The sequence below is a fragment of the Mustela nigripes genome, chromosome 15 (genome assembly GCF_022355385.1).
Source record: "Mustela nigripes isolate SB6536 chromosome 15, MUSNIG.SB6536, whole genome shotgun sequence".
Classification (NCBI taxonomy): Eukaryota; Metazoa; Chordata; class Mammalia; order Carnivora; family Mustelidae; genus Mustela; species Mustela nigripes.
In genome coordinates, this window is record NC_081571.1 from 12,548,826 (window position 1) to 12,566,705 (window position 17,880).

At 47.1% G+C, this 17,880-nt stretch overlaps 1 long non-coding RNA gene across 1 annotated transcript; it reads left to right on the top strand.

Moving 5' to 3' along the window:
* Positions 1-7,529: 7,529 nt before the first annotated feature.
* Positions 7,530-17,497, top strand: LOC132002514 (uncharacterized). Its single transcript, XR_009399932.1, has 3 exons — positions 7,530-8,067; positions 9,133-9,243; positions 15,145-17,497. It is a non-coding gene; the product is annotated as an uncharacterized LOC132002514 (long non-coding RNA).
* The last annotated feature ends 383 nt before the right edge of the window (positions 17,498-17,880 follow it).

Genomic DNA, 17,880 nt, shown 5'->3' on the forward strand with positions numbered 1-17,880 from the left:
CCTCTAGTGGCTGCTGTCAGAACGTCCCCCACGGGCGCGCTCTGCCGCTGTGGGCGCTTCGGGATGAGACGCCTGGCATTAGCGGTTAACCAGAGCTTGCGGGAGGTCGCCTTCACTCCCTCCAGCCTGGCTGAGCCTTTCCCTGAGGGTGATCACAGAGGGGCCTGGGCTGATGACAGGCAGGAAAACCGGTTAGTAAAGGGACGGCAATATCTCCTTGTACAGGGCAGGGTCCCTTTGACGCAGGGTCCCCCTGCCACAGACCCCTGGGGTCCCGCATCCCTGTGGGCAATGTTTCTGTATAGCTAAGCCTCTCTCCTTTCGCTGCGGAAGTCCTGGGTCGCCCTTGCCAGCCTGGATTCCCTCCGACTGCTTCTGCCCGCTGATGGTGACAGATTTTCCTTGTCCTCCACTGCTGCAGTGTTCCCGCACTACCTAGAGGAGCGCAGAATGGGGGTCTTCAGGCCTCAGGATGACCCCTCAACATTGCTGTGAATTTGATAGGTGTTTGCAAACAAGCCCTGGAACCATTTCTAGTATGATTTCCGTGAGAAAATGGATTCCAGTTTTTAAACAACCATCGTGTATACAATCCATTCATAAGATAAAGGCTTCCCTTGGCTACGTCTTGCTACTCCTGCCCAGCATCCCGCTAGCTCTCTTTCTCAGGTCAAGTTCAGGGCCCAGGTCTCTGAGAGTCCTATGTACAGGTCAAGGGTAGGGGGCCCTGGCCCGGTTTAGGCTGGGCCACTTGTAGGATTTAGATCTGCCTGGGCAGGTCTGATGGACTGTGTGCCAGCCAGGGGCTGTGTGTAGTGGCTCCCCAGGGCACCCAGCAGGCACAGAGATGCACCAACCGTCCAGAAAGCAGGGTCCCTGACATTTGGGGGATCGTAGACCTCTTTTGAGAACCTGACAATAACTGTGGGAGTCTTCCCAGGAAATGCCTGTTGGTATACATCTCAGCTTCAGATGGCAGACCTCCCAGGCATCCCAGGGGCCTTTTAAATCGGGTTGAGAACCCCTGACTTGAGGGAGGTGGGGAGGGTACGGGGGCTGGCGGGCTGGGAGAGAAGGCAGAGGGAGGGGATGATGACAGAGCTTCAAGCATTGGAAGAGGACTTAATTCTAATTTCTGCCTTAGCTCTGACCCTCAGCTCAGCCTCCCATGAGCTCATGGATTCTGTGAGCAAAAAATCGGAAGCCAATTCCCTTAAGTGCTCAGCAAGGCCCTGAAGGCAGGCTGCCCGGCTTGGCCCCATATGGCTCTGGCACAATGGGGGCTCAGAGAGCAGAGCTGGCTTGGCCTCAGAGTGCCGGGGCCCAGTTGCCCATCTGGCAGGGGTGGGGGAGGGCCCCACATTATCTTGGGACACCACGGTGCCCACTGGCCCTGAGTCACCTTGGAAGGAGTTGGCTTGGAAATTGGGTATCACCAAACAGTGTCTGGCTAGAGAGAGAGTGAAGGCAGTGAGGAAGTGGGTCTTCCAGGACCTCCTCCAGGAAGTCCCCTGTCCCAAAATAATTCACTTGGGTTTGTAGGGGATTAGATGTCTGCCATTAACAGGCGGAGCAAGGAGCCAGGAACACAAGATTGTGCGGGTATCGGAAGTGGCATCGTGGGACTTACAACAGACACACAGCACAGGTTTACCACGAACCGTGAAGCGCTCTCACGTAGCAACGTAGTAATGGATTGAAGGTACACACAATCCTGCGTGATAGGTCCTATCATTATTTTCAACTTAAACTTAAAGCCACTGACACACAGAGAAGTTGAGCAATCTGCTAAAATCACACAGCCAAAAAGCGCAGAAGTGGGATTCAAGCCCCTGTAGTGTGGACCTGTGTTTTTTTGTTTTTGTTTTTGTTTGTTTTTAATGCCGATCTGTGCTGGCTCTAGGATTACTAGTGGTCAAGAACTTAAACGGTTGTATCAAATGGCTTTGAGTACATTCCCAGCTCCTCCTCTGAGCAGTGGTGTGAGCTCAGTAGTTTTCCTACCTCTTTGTGACTCAGTTTCCTCAACAGAGTAGACAATGACATCAGTCCTACCTCCTGGGGATGCATGAGGGTTAAGTGAGCCCATCCTGGACAGGGTTTGTACTGACCTACAGAAAAGTGCTCAAGGTGAGATGACATTTATAGGAACTCTTCAGACTCACACCATCCACAGACCTCAAAGCGGATTCTTTACAGTAATTTGCGCCCAGACTCCTCCAGCAGCCCAGCCCCGCCCAGCCCAACCCCATTACGCCTTGAGGTAGGAGGCCTGAGTCCAGCCATAGAGTTATGGAAACCAGGCGTGGTGTCTTTCCCATGGATTCCATGCTGGGCACAGAGCCTTTCAGCTCTCCCAGTTGCCTGGATGCTCTGTCTTCAAAGAGCTCCGGGGCTAGATGCCTGCCCTAGCCCCTGCACGTTCCTCCCAGCGCCTGAATTAATAATGCTGTTGTTCTCCTCAGAGACCAGGCGGTGGGGGAGAAGGCTGGGGGCATGCTGTCCGTCTACCAGGCTGTCTGGCAAGCTGCAGAGAACCCAAGGAGAAAGGAAAGGCCGGCGGTTGTGTAGGTACGGCCCACCCGCCTGCCAGCAGCCTGGTGCGTGCACTCGTCACCCAACAGTTACGGGGTGTGTTGTTTGCTTTGTCAAAGGATTCCCTTCCCCTGGGTTTGGAAGCATTGCATTCATACCAATTCCGTCCATAGGAAACTCTTCTCTTACGGTTTTTATGTAAAGCCATTTGCACTCACAATCGGGGACACTGACTACCAGTTCCGCAAAAATGTTCCTACAGGCGGATGAAAGCGAGAGTCTGGGTTCTGAAGCCAGCTGTGAAGGCAGGTTAGATGAAAGGTAGCGGCCCAGGGTAGGAGCTGTGTAGACAGCTCTGTGTGGGGGATGCAGGACTGTGGAGAAAGGAGATTTTTTGGATTGGGTTTTCACCGATTGAAAAACGTTATGTTTTTAAATTACGTTTTAGGTATTTGTTTTAAAACTTCCTGTGGAATATGGAGAAGCACAATGTGATTTCCCTTCAGAAACTGAGTTCCTCAGACAGGACCCCAAATACTCGGAGGCCCGCAATGGAAGCTTTTTCTAAATGAGCTAAAAGTCTATCTTTTCCTTTTCATTTCAGAATTCATTAATCTCGCCTCCTTAGAGGCTTCCACACCTCCCCGGCATGTCATGGCATTAAGAGCAGGAGAATCCGGGCTTCTCATCTCAATGAACCCCCCAACCCCCTCTCAGCCATGCTCATGTTAGCTGGGGCAGGAGCTACTTCTAAGAACCAAAAATAGTCGTTTCATCCCAGGCTTTTCTTTCTCTGTTTGTAGAATCAGAACTCAGCTCACTTACGCTCTTTTGCGGATGCCAGCATCTTTGCACTGTGAGAGGTTTTGTCCCCCGACCCCTGCAAATACACTTGTATGCAACTATTTTTCCTGACAAATGAGGTTTTGTTAAACAAGTTAATTTATTTAATGATAAGTGCACCAGGAAAGTTTATTTTCAAAAACTGTCCTGAAGTTAATACTTTTCATCTTGCTCTTTTTCTCTCTCTCTCTCTTTCATTCATTCATTCATTCATTCATTCATTCTTTTTTGTTTGCTCTTAAAAATCCACACATAGTGCTTATTATAGGCCAAGCAGTGGATGGGGAAATAGCACTAAACAAAACAGACGAGATTTCTGCTTTCCTAAAGCTTTGATTTTAGGATAATCATGTTTTTGACATGAGTGGCCTGATCGTAGTGTGTTTTGGTGAAGAGCGTCTGGTTAGAGGTGGGGGTGGGGAGTGGGGGCTACCAGGAGTGGGCCCACTGGGCAGGACTTCTGTTGAGTCCAGAGACTAGAAGGGCCACGGACGCTGGAGCAGAGTGAGGTGAAGCCACCAGAGCAGCTAGCACTCTGGGTGCCTCGGTGAGTGCAAGCTGTCCCTGTGGAGACTTTGGGAAGCTATCAGAAGTCTTGAAACTAGGAAGAGACTTGATCTGATTTGTTTTGAAAGACCTTCTGTTGTCAAGGGTTTGCTGCAAAATAGTGTAGGGAGAGGGCAGCAGTGGGTTGGAGTGTAGTTGCCACAAGACTGGCCAGGTGATGGCTGGGGCCCGGGGATATTATGGGCCCTTTTGTTTTGTGTGTGCTTGAAAATGGCTATTAAAAAATTTATGAAAGAACTCTTTAAACAGCAAAAGAAACAAAATGGAAAAAAGAACACTTGAAACTGCAAACAGATGCAACAAAACAATAGCAAAATGCCCTCGGTAGCTGTCCTGTGGAAGACATTACACAGAGGGGCTGACTGGAGAAGGACACCCAGTGAGCGGACAGTTGCAATAGTAGTTCAGGGAAGGTGCAGCAGGGCCTGGCTCCAGAGGAGGGCGGGACTGTTTTGGAGCTGGGGCCAGTGGGACTGGTTGGAGGAAGGGTTGTGGGAAAGAAGGAGAGGACAGGGGTCCAGGCAAAGTCACTACCTTCAAACGCACCTTTGCCACTAAGCAGGACTGTCATCCCCTGAACTGCATCAACTAACATATGAGTTGGAGAAAGTGTATTAATCATGACTTTTAGCTTCTGATGCTTTGGTCCTCCAGGCCTGGCTGGCCCTGGAGGATGAGCCAGTTCCTAGAAACAGTCAACAGCTTGCCCATGAGCCTGCTTTTCAAACCCAAGCAAACCCAATCCGGAGCCCACACCCCAACCACCTCCCTGATCTGTCAGGCTCTCACACCCTGGACCACTGCTCCCCGATCCTAATCCATCACCCCAGGGCCAGTACCGGACAATTTGGGACAGACTGTGCTCCAGAGCCCACCGAAGCGATTCAAAAGAACCAGTGCTAAGCCTACTTACACTGTGTTGCTCATACCTCCCTGTTTAAAACCCACAGTTTCCCCGGGAGGCCCTCCTCTTGGAAACAAAGAGGTACAGATCATCTTTCCAATGCGGGGTCTCCTGTTCTGCTGGCCGGGATGGTGATATCCCAGAATAGTAAGGCAACTTCCGTTTTTAAACAGAGGACCACTTCCTGTTGCTGTTGGAGGGACCTGGACGTTAGGATCTTTCCGAATAAGAAGGCTAGGATAGGCTAGGATACTGAGTGAGGGAGACCGGGTGGCACTGGGGCACTGTCACCTGCCAGGGCCTTACAGAGAAGGGCCCGGAAGAGTGAAGCAGAGGACAGGGAAAACAGAAGGAATCTGAAATGTCCTCCTGGTGCTCGTCAATAGGGCCACAACTTTTGCAGCTCTGTGGGAAGTCCCCTGGAGTTCGTCATGAACTTGGTTCTTCCAAGAGGGTGTGAGAGGGGGGTGATGTGAAGGCATGGGGGGCTATTCTTTCCTACGGCCCGTGGCCTACTGCTATGGCAGGGACCCTCATGTTCCCCTTGTAAGAGCTGTTGTCAGGAGAAGCTGCCCATTAAGGGTCCCATCTCCTGTCCACCATGCTGGACCCCGTGTCACTGTGGGGCTGTGTGACTGTCCGGTGGTTGACTGGGTATAAGCCCTGTGTGTCTCTGCTGACCAAGGGGGGTGTTCTGGTGTCTCTCCTGCTCTCCTGCCCAACCAAGTGTTGAAGACGAAGTGTCACACAGCAGAAGGATGAGGACGGTTCAATCCAGAACATTCAGATCAATTCAAGCTTCTGACGTTCGGGGTTGTTCATACGGCAGTTAGCCTATTCCGACCCATGCAAATGCCTGCTCTGAGTGGACAAATGTCTCATGGGTAATCAAAATAATAAATAATCCCCAAATGATAGTTTAGTCCATAATTAGAACTCTGGTCTGACCAAGTCTTGAGTGGGATCAGTTAAAAAAAAAAGCAAACGACTCCTTGTTGGTTCCTAACCTGCTTGGTGGGGGTGGGGAGGCTTCCCAGGTGAAATCGGAAACTGGCTTCTGAGCACAGGGGCAGGGAGAGACTGGCTGCGGGTCAGTAAGGACAGTTTTAGTAAAGCAAAGGGAATGAACATTCGAGGCTTGTCTTGGACAGCAAGGTAAACAGATCCCTGTGGCTGCAAACCTTCAAAGTTTATCAAGAGGGTTCGCTGGGTCCAGACACCTGTCCTGTGCAGGGACGCTCATCACCACACCGCTGTCTCAAGGCTGTGTCCCTGGGGCGGCCTCTGAGAGCAGGGAAGGCGGGTAGGGCCTATATTCCAAGGATGAGGCATGGGGTGAGGAACTCCCGAGCACCCAGGCCCAGCTCACAGGTCAACTGACAGTTTTGAGAACCTTCCCCACCACTCCTTCTGCCCACTCCCTACGTGTTGTTCACCAGCATCAGAATGACCCAAAGACCAAGCACAAGAAGGAGGGGGAGGAGAAATGAAAGGGCTTGGAAAACATACTTCAGTTGTTCCCTGAGAACTTCCCTTGGCCAATCCACAGAGGGAACTGAGCACAAGAAGGAAAACTGAATGCAGTGACCACCAAATCTGTCATCCATGTAGTCAGTAAACATTTCGTGAGCACCTATTCTGTCCAGACACTGTACTGGGTTTGGGCCTGTGGAAAATAAGTTAGACATGGTACTCGTCCTGAAGGGAGTTAGTCTAGTTGTGACAGGCAGAAACAAAAATGAGTAAGTAAAACAATAAGTGAGACAACTGCTAAGTTGTATCGGAGGTTCTGATGGAGCAAAAAAAGAAAAACAACAACAATAACAACAACAACAACAACAACTGAGGGAGAGTATAAAGAGCAGGCAAGAGTGCTATCTCCTAGGGTCTAATGGAAGAGAAGGTGTGGGCTACACCCAGAGGCAGGATGGATGTCAGGACTGGGAGATAGCATAGCATGCAGCAGGAGACCATGAAGCACTCCAAACAGAGGGGGCAGCATGTGCAAAGGTCCTGAGGTCGTAAGGCTGTATATGCTTGAGGCTTGAACCACTGAACAAGTGAGTCTGGGACAAAAATGAGGGAAAGTGGCATGACGTGAGGTAGGAGCAAACAGGTTGGATGAAGCAGGGCCCGGGCCATGGTGAGAACTTTGCCTTTTATTTTCATTTCAGTCTCTCACTGCTTCCCGACCTGTTTGTGTGAAAGGGCCCGCCTCCCTCTTCATCTAGATATTACGAATGTGTTCTAGATAGCCTCCTTTCAGTTTTGCCCTGCATGGGTGTTGGTCTGCTCAAGGCTGAGCAAAGCCCCGCTGGACTTTGTTTTCTGCCCCTCCTCTGCTTCCCAGGGTGAGAAGCCGGCAGCAGACACAGACGATGGCTTCCGGCCACACCACGGGCAGGAGCCAGGCTTGTCAGCTAACTGGACCTGGTCGTGGCTGCTGGAGCTTTCCATTCTCATTCCCCAAGGAGCCAAGGCTGCCAGGAACCTTCACACCCCTTGCTTCTGGGCTCAGAGGAGGCACCGGCGCACACTAGCGCACCCTCTCAGAGTGCAGGCATGAAGCCAGCATCCATGGGGAGGAACCTACTGGGGAAAACACCCCAGCGGTTCCCTGTGTGCACTGCAAAGAGGACATGGAACCTCCCGCCTCGGGCTGGCCGCCAGGGGAGCAGGCCCTGCCAGGGGGTGACAGAGGCCATGCCAGGACACCACCCAAGCCTGCTCTGGCATTCCCTGTGATACCAGCTGGCAGCGGCCAGCCTTTGCCCTTAGGAGCACTCACACGGCGGTCCAAACCATTAGCTGCCACGAGAGCCGCATCGCTAGTGACAGGCGACCACAGCAGGGCAAGAAGTGCCAGCCACCAGGCAGGTGTGGAGGACTCCATCCTGTGGCTCTTCTCCGAAGGCACAGCATTTTTCTTCCCCTCCCAATTAACCTCCCAGGGACACATCCTGAAGGACTGGATCTGTCACGAGAAGTGACAAGACGGGATCTGTGGAGCCGGCCGCCGGAATCCGAGGCGGTGTTTCCTGGCAGGTCATTTGCATGGTTTGCCTGACTTCAGCAGAAATGCACGGCAGATAACCCAGAGCCGCGCGGGCACCTGCAATTGAAGAATTCAGAATCACAAGTAATGGGTCTAAATTGGCAGGCTTTCATGAGACTCCCACCAATCTTCAAGCATACAGCTGCCATGGGTCACGTAAAATGTACGTAGCTTTAATATACAGTTTCATTTGCTCGAGTATCAGCCTGGGTGCAGATCGTCAAAGAATGGCTCGGGGTAGAGAATTTAATATGAGAATCCAGCCGGGGCTGCCAAGCCATATATGTGCTAATGTTGCAATTTTGACACCGTACTTAAGGTCAAGATTAATTCAGTGAAAAATATTATTTCACGATGTAATAGACACCTTCTGAGCTGCAGAGCAGGAGGCTTCCAGGAGGAGAGATGAGGCATGGGGTGTGTTTTGCCAAATGGCCAAAGTGGGGAATTCTTTGAGAAGGGATTCGAAGGACAGCAATATTTTCCTTTGTCTCTACGACTCAATGGTGCGGCCATCATGCACCCATTTTCTTTTCTTTTTCTTTTTCTTTTTTTTTTAACTTTTAAAAAAGACCTTATTTATTTATTTGAGGGAGAGTGAGGGAGAGCATGAGAGGGAAGAAGATCAGAGGGAGAAGCAGACTCCCCTTGGAGCTGGGAGCCCGATGAGGGACTCCATCCCGGGACTCTGGTATCATGACCTGAGCTGAAGGGAGTGGCTTAACCAACTGAACCACCCAGGCGCCCAACCCACCCATTTTCAGCAGAAACCAGATGCCTGATGGGCGGTCCTGTTTTATCTATCCTCCTATCCCCTTTTCTTCCCTGCTGCTGTCTTAGAAGGGAACCTGTACTCAACAAATTAATTCTATCCATATCCATACTTTAGTATTTATCTCTAAAAGAGGACTCTGATTTGAAACATAAACTCACAATGTCATTATCATCTGAAAATATAGCATTGTCATCTGAAAATACAACAATAACTCCTTAATATCACAAAATATCCAGTTAGTATTCAGTTTTTCCAGGTGTCTCATAATGTGTTTGATTACAGGGTTTGTGTTTTCTTCCCTACAGCTTGTTTGTTGGGCTGGGATCTTGATGACATCTTTAAGCAGCAACTGCTTGATCGGTCCCCTAAGCCTCTTCAGCTACGAGTTCCTTTCTATCTGTCTTGTTTTTCTTTACACGCGATTTGTTGAAGAAATGGTGCTTTGTTCTACAGGGTTTCCTGGAGTCTATTTCTGAGGGCACCCCTGTGTCGTTGTTGGCCATATTTCTTTGTTCTCCAAATTTCCTACGATACAGTAATGTTTCCTGCTTTTGGAAGTTAGAGGTAAGAGCTTGATGAGATTCAAGTTTTCTTGTGTTTTGGGGTCTTTTGTTTGGTTGTTTTTGCTAAGGTTATTCTGTGGGTGGTCTTATGTTCTTCTATCAGGGGGTACATAACATGTGGATGTTTCTCATTTTGTGTGTTAGCAGCTATTGACGATTATTGCCTAGATCAATTCTTACTTTTTTAAAAAAGATTGTTTTTTTTTTAAAAGTTTTACATTTACAGAATAATCGAGCAATTATTACAGAGTTCCTATATGCCCCCTAATTGCCCCCTACCTCCAGTTTCCCTGTTATTACCATCTTGCTTTAGTTACTATTGATGAACTAATACTGATACATTTTTATTTTGTCCACAATTCTCGCATTAAGAGTCACTCTTTATTTTGTACCATTCTATAATTCTGACAAATGGTATAATGACATGAACGCACCATAAGAAGATCATGCAGAACAGTTTCACTGCCTTAAAAATTCTCTGTGCTCTACCTGTCTGTCTACCCGTGTACCTCAAAACCCCTGGCAACCACTGATCTTTTTATTGTCTCGCTAGTTTGCCCTTTTCCAGAAGGTTACCTTGTTGCAATCATGCAGCCTGTAGTCTTTTCAGATTGGTTTCTTTCACTTAGCAGTGAAATGTGTTTTTTTTTTTTTTTTTTCCACGTCTCTCTGCGGTTTGATAGCTCATTCTTTTTATGGCTGCATAATATTCTGTCGTTCGGATGTACCACAGTTTGTTTACCCATTCAACTACTAAAGGTTCCAGTTGAGGGCAATTGTGAGTGAAGTTGCTATCAATATTTGTGTGCAGGTTTTTGTGTGGACGTTACGTTTTCAGCTCTCTTGGGCAAATACCAAGGAGCACGATGGCTGAAACATGTGGTAAAAATACGCTTAACTTTTAAGAAACTGCCAAGCTGTCTTCCCAAGTGGCCATCCCATTTTTGCATTTTCACCAGCAATGAATGAGAGTGCCTGATGTCCCATATGCTGGCTAGCTTTTGATCTTGTCAGTTGTTTAGATTTGGGTCATTCTAATAGATGCGGAGTGAAATCTCACGGTTGTTCCAGTTTCTGATTCTCTAATGAGATCATAAGAGCATCTTTTCATAGCCTTGTTTGACATCCCTGTCTCTTCTTTGGTTAGGAGTCTGTTCAGATCTTTTGCCCATTTTTAAAGCACGTCGTTTGTTTTCTTATTGTTGAGTTTTAAGAGTTCTTTATGTGTTTTAGATACGAGTACTTTATCAGATACATATTTTGCAAATATTTCTTCCCAGTTTATGGCTTATGTTTTCATTCCCTTAACAATGTCTTTCTTGCAGAGCAGAAGTTTTTAATTTAATAAAGGTCTGCTTATTGACTTTTCCGCCATGGATCATGCTTTCAGTGTTGTATCTAAAAGCTCATCATCAAGCCCAAGGTTATTTAGATTTTCTCCTTTGTTGTCTTCAAGGGGTTTTATAATTCCTCATTTTACACTTGGGCTTACAATGCATTTTGAGCTCATTTCTATGACAGGTGTAAGTTCTGGGCTCATTCTTTTGCATATGGATGTCCAGTTGTTTTTCAGTATAATTTGTGGAAAAGACTCCTTTCTTCACTGGCTTGTTTTTGCTCCTTTGTCAAAGATCCACTAACGGTGTCTATGTGGGTCTATTTCTGGACACTGTATTCTGTTTCATCGATCTGTTTGTCTGTTTTCTCACCAGTACCACGCCATCTTGATTACTGTGGCTTTATAGTAGCTCTTGAAACCAGGGTACATCAGTCCTCCCACTTTGCTCTTCTACAGAACTCTGTCAGCTCTTCTGGGCCTTCCACCTTTCCACACAAACTTTAGCATCAGTTTTTCGATATCCACAAAATGACTTGCTGAAATTTTGATTGGGACCACATTGAATCTATAGATCAGGCTGGAAAGAATTGACTTAATAGTATTGATTTTTCTCACCTGTGGACATAAACTATCTCTCGATTATTTAGATTTTCTTTGATTTCTTTCATCAGAGTTTTGTAGCTTTCGTCATATGGTTCCTGTGCATATTATGTGAGATTTATTCCTATCACATTTTCTTGGTGCTAACACAGATGGTGTCGTGTGTTTATTTCAAATTCCAATTGTTCATTCATCCATTCTTTCTTTCTTTCTTTTTTTAGGAGTTGGAGATTGGTGGTATTCTGTCATTCTCCATTTGTTAGCTGACACATTTATATATAAAAACATTCCTCTTGTTGACCCTTTTGTTATTCAGGGATATGGGTCATTTACAAAAGAAAAGATAAATGCTTAATTCTTTCACTTGATTTACTAAATTTTTCTAAAGTTTTGGATTGGTTCCCTAACACCTCTAATATTAACCAATGAGTTTTTCTTTAATCACTATTAAGAAAAAAACATCTTATGTATTTCAGTCTGTTACATTTAGTATCCTTGTTGGTGCTCAAATTGTTTCCTTCTCGGGGTGAAGGGGAGAGCTTTTCAACAGACAATCTGACGTGATACCTTGGTCTTTGATAGTTTCTCTATTTTCTTATGTGACAAGATGCTCCTCGCATATCTCATATCTGTCCTTCCTCTGACATATTACCTGGGTTCCTTTGACTAGGAGGCAGTGTTTAGAAGCTACCAAGATATGTGTTCCTGCCTTTTTTCAGTGGTCAGAGCCAGGAATTACACATTTTATTTTTTTAAGATAAAATGTATCATGAGTTTATACTGATACACTCAATTTAGAACTATGAGTTTTTTGCTTAATCCCACTGGGTTTGTAGATGTCTTTCCTTTCTTCCATGCTGAAATTGACTTATATACACACTTGATCTCAGAACAACAGTGTTTATTGAATACAAGTTTTTTTTTTCTTTTCCAGTCCTTGTGCTTAGGGTATATCCCATCAGAGATCTACAAGAAAATAATGGTGGTATAAAGTTTGCTGGTATAGCTTCTGTTTGCATGGTTATGGAGTTAAGTTTGTTTCAATGTGGTTTTGTTTTTTTAAAAATTCAGGTATTTAAAAAGTAGTTATGTGTATTTGCCTTTTCATATTTTTTAAAATATTTTGCCAGCTTATCTTTGGAATGAATTCCTAGAAGTGAGACTGTGCCTTCAAAGGGCAAATGCGTACATAATTTCACTCGATATTGCCGAACTCCCCTCTGAAGGGGCTGTACCATTTTACATTTTACTGGCAAAAAGAACTGGATTTCCCACCTTCAAGTTTCATCCTTTACATTTGGAAAGTGTGTTAGAGCAGGTTATGTGTTTCCTTATAACATAGTTTCTTTTATCCTGGCCATAGACCTTGGAGTTAGGTATTATTCTCACACTGACTTTATATATGGAGAAACTGAGGCTCAAGAGAGTTGAAGTGTTCTGCAAACCCCAAGGAATGGGCTGATGGTAGCCTTGATCATGTGCGTAGCCACAACAGACCCTTGGGCAAGACACAGGGTCCTGCCTCTAGTGCCCGAGTGGCTGGCTGCTTGCTTGCCTCCTGGAAGCCGTGGGAAGTTGCCAAGTATGTCCAGCACAGTTTAGTGGGGCGGGAGAGTTAACATGTCCTGCGGTGTGCCTCCGCCAATGTGGACAAGAGCCCCGCCTCCTTCAGAAGTACCACTGGGATACCCACCCATTATTCCTCGGGGGCCTCCTGTAGGATTGAGACGGCCGTCACAGTGGGAACCTGCTTAGAACCTCACCCTTAGTGGCTTTGCTTCCCTCCTGTCTCCCTCCTTCCTTCCTGGGACCACCTTCCAAATCAGCGAACTGGATCCAAGTCTCTGATGTAGGCTTTGTTTCTTACCAACAGTAAGGGCATCTGTCCAGCTCTGAGCCGTGCTGAGCTGTACTCCTGGCACCCAGAGTTCTTGGCATGTTGACTGTAGCTTCGGCTTCCCTGGGATGCAGCCCACCAGTCCTATGGGGCCACCCCATAGCCAATCCGTGGTCTTCTCCCCAGTAACTATGGGCATGCTATGCTCCTGGAACAGAGTTGCCAGGAAGCACAGCTCTATTAAGGCTCACCTTGCAATGTCTGCTCCAGTCCTACGCCACCCCAACTGCCCCAAAACCATTGCTTTGTATGAGTTAAAAAGCTTTGCCTGGAACTGGACCATAGGCTCTTCATCACTGGTGTGGAGAGGGCAGGGATGGGCTGTGGCTCTGGGCTGGCCTCAGTACTCCTCGGTTAAGAAGGCGTTTGCTCATAGTGCTATGGTCCTTGGTGTCTGGAAGGGAGCATTTGGACACAGGGTGCTCTAGGTACACAGTCTGGGAGAAGAGAAGGAGACCCCACTATCTCCTGGCAATGCCAATACAGTTGGGTGGCCTTCATTGTCTCGATGCCCTCCACAAAGGCTGCGTGACCCGTGATGTCTGCATTTGAAATCATCCAGCTTAAGGGAAGTTGTTGCTTAATTCAGGGAGGGGCCATTCTCAGAGGTATAGTCACAGTCTCATCTTAGATGGCCTGGCCTGCTTGACACCCTATGGGGCCATCTACCCACGGCCCTTCATACAGGTAGGATGGGTTTTGGAGATTTAATTTGTTCGTTCATGTATTTCCCAAATGGCACTATGTGAGAGGCATGTAAGAGTGACAACAAGGGTCACGTGGACCTGTGGGGGTTTGACCCAGACCTTTTGGTGTGGAGGGGATAGACTGAAGGGAGAACACATTCGCAGGGCGGTGTAAGTTAGGGTGAGGGGAGTGGAGGGTACCATGGAAACAGTGTGGGAAGAGCTTTAGAGAAAGAGGGTTCCCAAGAAAGTTTCCAGGAAGTGACGGCTAAGCTGAGGCTGAAGGAGGAACGAGTTCCAGCAAGGGGAAGGACAAGAGAAAAGAGGATAGTGGACAGAAGCAGGTAACACATCTGTAGGTAAGAGAGGAACCACAGGGCATTGAGGAAATCGAAAGGATTTCCTAAGGATGGGTCAATTGCAGTCTGTGTAAATACAGTTATCGGGATTGCAGATGGTTTCCCTGCAAGTCCGGCAGCAGCTTCTGGACTACCAGGTTTTGGAAATTCAAATCCACGACGTGATTGTAAATATCTTATGTTCTGCCACTTTCCACGTGGTGTTACCCACTGGGATGCTCTGATTTAAGGAGAAGTATCTGTCTCTTCACGTCTTTTCCTCTCCCAGCCTGGTGCGAGCCCCTACGGACCAAAATTTGGTAGTGACTGGTGCCTTGGGAAATTCGGACTGTTGGCCTGCCAGTTAAAGACATGCAGATTTCACAGTGGTTGGATTGTAGAAAATTCTGTCTGGGAAGAGAGAGGAAGGAAGAAATGCTTTTCAAGAGTGTTCAGCAACCTGAATTTGCATTTGTTTGCTAGAACAAAAAGTTGGCTGGTGAGTTAATGGACTGATAATTATACTGTACCTCGATCAACATGTTCTCAGGGGGCTGATAAATAAAAATAAAGATCTTTGCCCCAAGATCATACGTATCCTGGACCTGCTTGATAGAGGTTAATAAAATTAGTGAGCAAGATAAATGAGCAGGGAGACTGGTGCACGCTTCTTTGATTTTGTCTAAGAGAGCCATGAAAATAAAACTCTGGGGCCCATTCCATCTTAATCACGGCAGACACTGAGCGGGCCTCCCACTTCGCTGCATCAGCCTGATCGCTCGGAATGGACCGGGGCACAAGTAAGCATATTTGACGAAAACTTTGTGATAAATGACTTTCAAAAAATTGGAGTCCTGTGTGATTGGTGGTCTGCCATAACTAAGCCTTTTTCCAAAGGTTTCTCCAATGAAGAAATAGCAATGACCCTTAAATTTAGCTGTTAAAATCATAGATGGATTGCATAGAACAACGAATTGGGTGAGTATTAACTTTAGGAAGGTTGATTTGAAGTTCCATGACTCATATCATTTCTACATTACAGAATCATTTTTCCAGAAAGCCAAGGTTCCTTCTATTGTCTCTCTTGGCTGACTCGCTGGTGCCTGTGACGTCAACGACCAGCTCCATAATGAATTCCAAGTGTCCTCTGGTCCGCATCTCTCATCGGCGTGTCTCCAAACGGCTGCCCAACATCGCCCTCAGATGCCTCACTGCCACTGCATCCTGCAAGTCTGGTCCACTTCTAGCGAGGACACCCTGTCCATCACATCACGCAAGTCAAAACTGTAGAAGTTCTTACTGACCCCTCCCCCCCCTCCCTCCCAGACATCTGCTTATTCCCAATGCCTGTTCTACTTCCTGTGTAACTCTCTCATCGCTCCCCTTATTTCCAGCTGCCCTTCACCCACTTTCCTGGTTGGATACCAACCGCTCACAGCTAAGCTGCCTCCCTAACTAGTCCCCCTGTCTTCCTCTGCTCTTGTACTTCTTCAGCATATACCCCACGTGGCCACCTAAACCTTTTTCCTGATCTCTCTGATCGTGTCACCCCTTCTTAAAACCTCCGATAGGTTCCAGCTACGTTTTGGATAAAGCTGGGGTTCTTGAAGGGCGGCTTCCAAGACTCCATTCCGTCAGGTACCCCCTGCCCCTGTCCTGGCAGCCCCCGCCCAGATGACACCTGTCTTCTTTGCACATCACATCAGAGGGCTGTGTCCCTGCCCCACCTGCTCTTTGCCCTGCTCTTTGCTCATCGCTTTCTGGATGCTGCCCATCCCCTGTGTCTGAGCTCAGGCACAGACCTGTCTTATTCACACCTTCCCGGACCCTCAAGCTAGGCCAGGTGTCTTGTCACCTGTCTCAGAGAACTGCTCATTTGCGCTAACACTCAGAATAGCTTCTGGTCAGACGTCTATCTGGCATTACTGGATTTGTCTCTCTTGCTAGCCTGGGCCTTCTTGGGACTAGGAACCATGTCTATTTTTAACCAGTGTACCCTCAGACCCTTGCAAGGTGCCCCACACATTGCACCTGCTCAGTATGTGTTCAATGAGTGAATAAAGCCACCAAGGCACCTCCAAAAAGGGCCTCTGATGTCTGCACCAACTCATTGGAATAATCTAACATAGGCAGCTCTGGAAAGAAGTATGTATTTGATGCCGCAAAAAGGAATTCTAACAGAAAAGAATGCTCGGAACCTTCTAAGGCCCATATATGAGGGAGATGAAGTCTAGCTTGTCAGTTTCATGATGAGTTTGATGTTTCTTCTCCTGGAGGATTGTGACTAATGTAACATGACCGCAGATATAATTAGACCTGGTGTTTGCGCCTTTCCTTTTGCACTTAATCAGTTTTGAGGGAAGTAAATCTTGAATCCTAATCTATCATCAGGGTAGATGCTACAATTGTGATGACATCATAGCAAGAACGACATGGAATATTTACAGGTGAGCTTTCCGGTGGACGCGCATGCAACATCTCCTCTGTTCCGGGTTACTCTAACTCCGTGATAATTATCAGGCTGGTTATTTGTTAAAACAAGGTAGAGACATATTCCAGGCAAGAACTGGGTGCCGTCGCATGATAAGCTGCTCTAAGCAGAAAATAATGAATACACTGAGATTTGCTCCCAGCGATTCAGAACTAATCCTGAACGAATAATAAACTAGGTCATACAGTTAGGCCTACAGAGAATAAGTACATCCTCTGAGCCATTAAGACCTCTGAAACCAGTACTGCTTCAGAATGGGAGGAACTAGTTAATTTCCACGTGCGGGGATGACCTCGGGAAACCTCAGTCAGATTTCAGAAATGTCACAAGTAAATTGAACGCCGGGGTCTTGGATTAAGCAAGGGTCAAGAACACAGTGGGAAGAGGAGGATCGTGTGTGTGCGCGCGCGCGCGTGTGTGTGCGCGCATGCGTGTGTGTGCTGGCCAAGAGAAAATTTGCAGGTAGATTTTAGGCCTTCAATCTGAGCACATAACTCCTGTTGAGAGCAATAGGAATTGAACACCCAGACAGAGAGAGAAAAATGCCAACCAATCCCCAGTGCAGGGTGTCAATTAGCTACATAAAAGAAAATAGAAAATAGAACCAGGGATTGGTTAGGTGATCCAAGAGAAGGAACGCATCTCGAAACATTCACAAGCATCCCCCATTAAAAAATGGGGAGACGGAGACATGGAAGAGGGCAGATGAGGCCGGAAATCATCCTCTCAACCCTCTCAACGCCGACGATGTGACACCATTCTCCACGCGCGGTGCGTGACCGAAGAGATCTGCTGCTCCTGATTTGTATGCTTGGAACATTTTTCTGGAATTGGAGACACACCAATGGACACACCAATGGACATTTTTCTAGAATTGGAGATGCAGACTGACAGAGCTAAATAAAGAAAGTTAGTACATGAATCTAGTTTTGCTCCAATTTGCTCACAGCTTCATCTTCCTAATATTTTAAATGAGAAGAAAATCTCTCATTTTCATTCATCAGGCTGTGCCGGTGCCATTACAAGCAAAACGTAATTCATTTTAGCCAAATTTTGACCATCTTGACTCCTTTAGGAGGTCAAGGAGGTAGAACATGTTGGATTAAGTTCTTTCCCCTGTGACTTCTCCAGACAGCCTATTGCAAGGATTCACAGATGTAAGTCGTATCTCTTTCCTGGGTTATTAGACGCCTTCCCTTTCATCTTGAAAGGGAATGTCTTTGAACTAAATCTAAGAGAGTAGTTCCTAAACCAAGGTGTGAATAGAATCACCTGGGGAACTTTAAA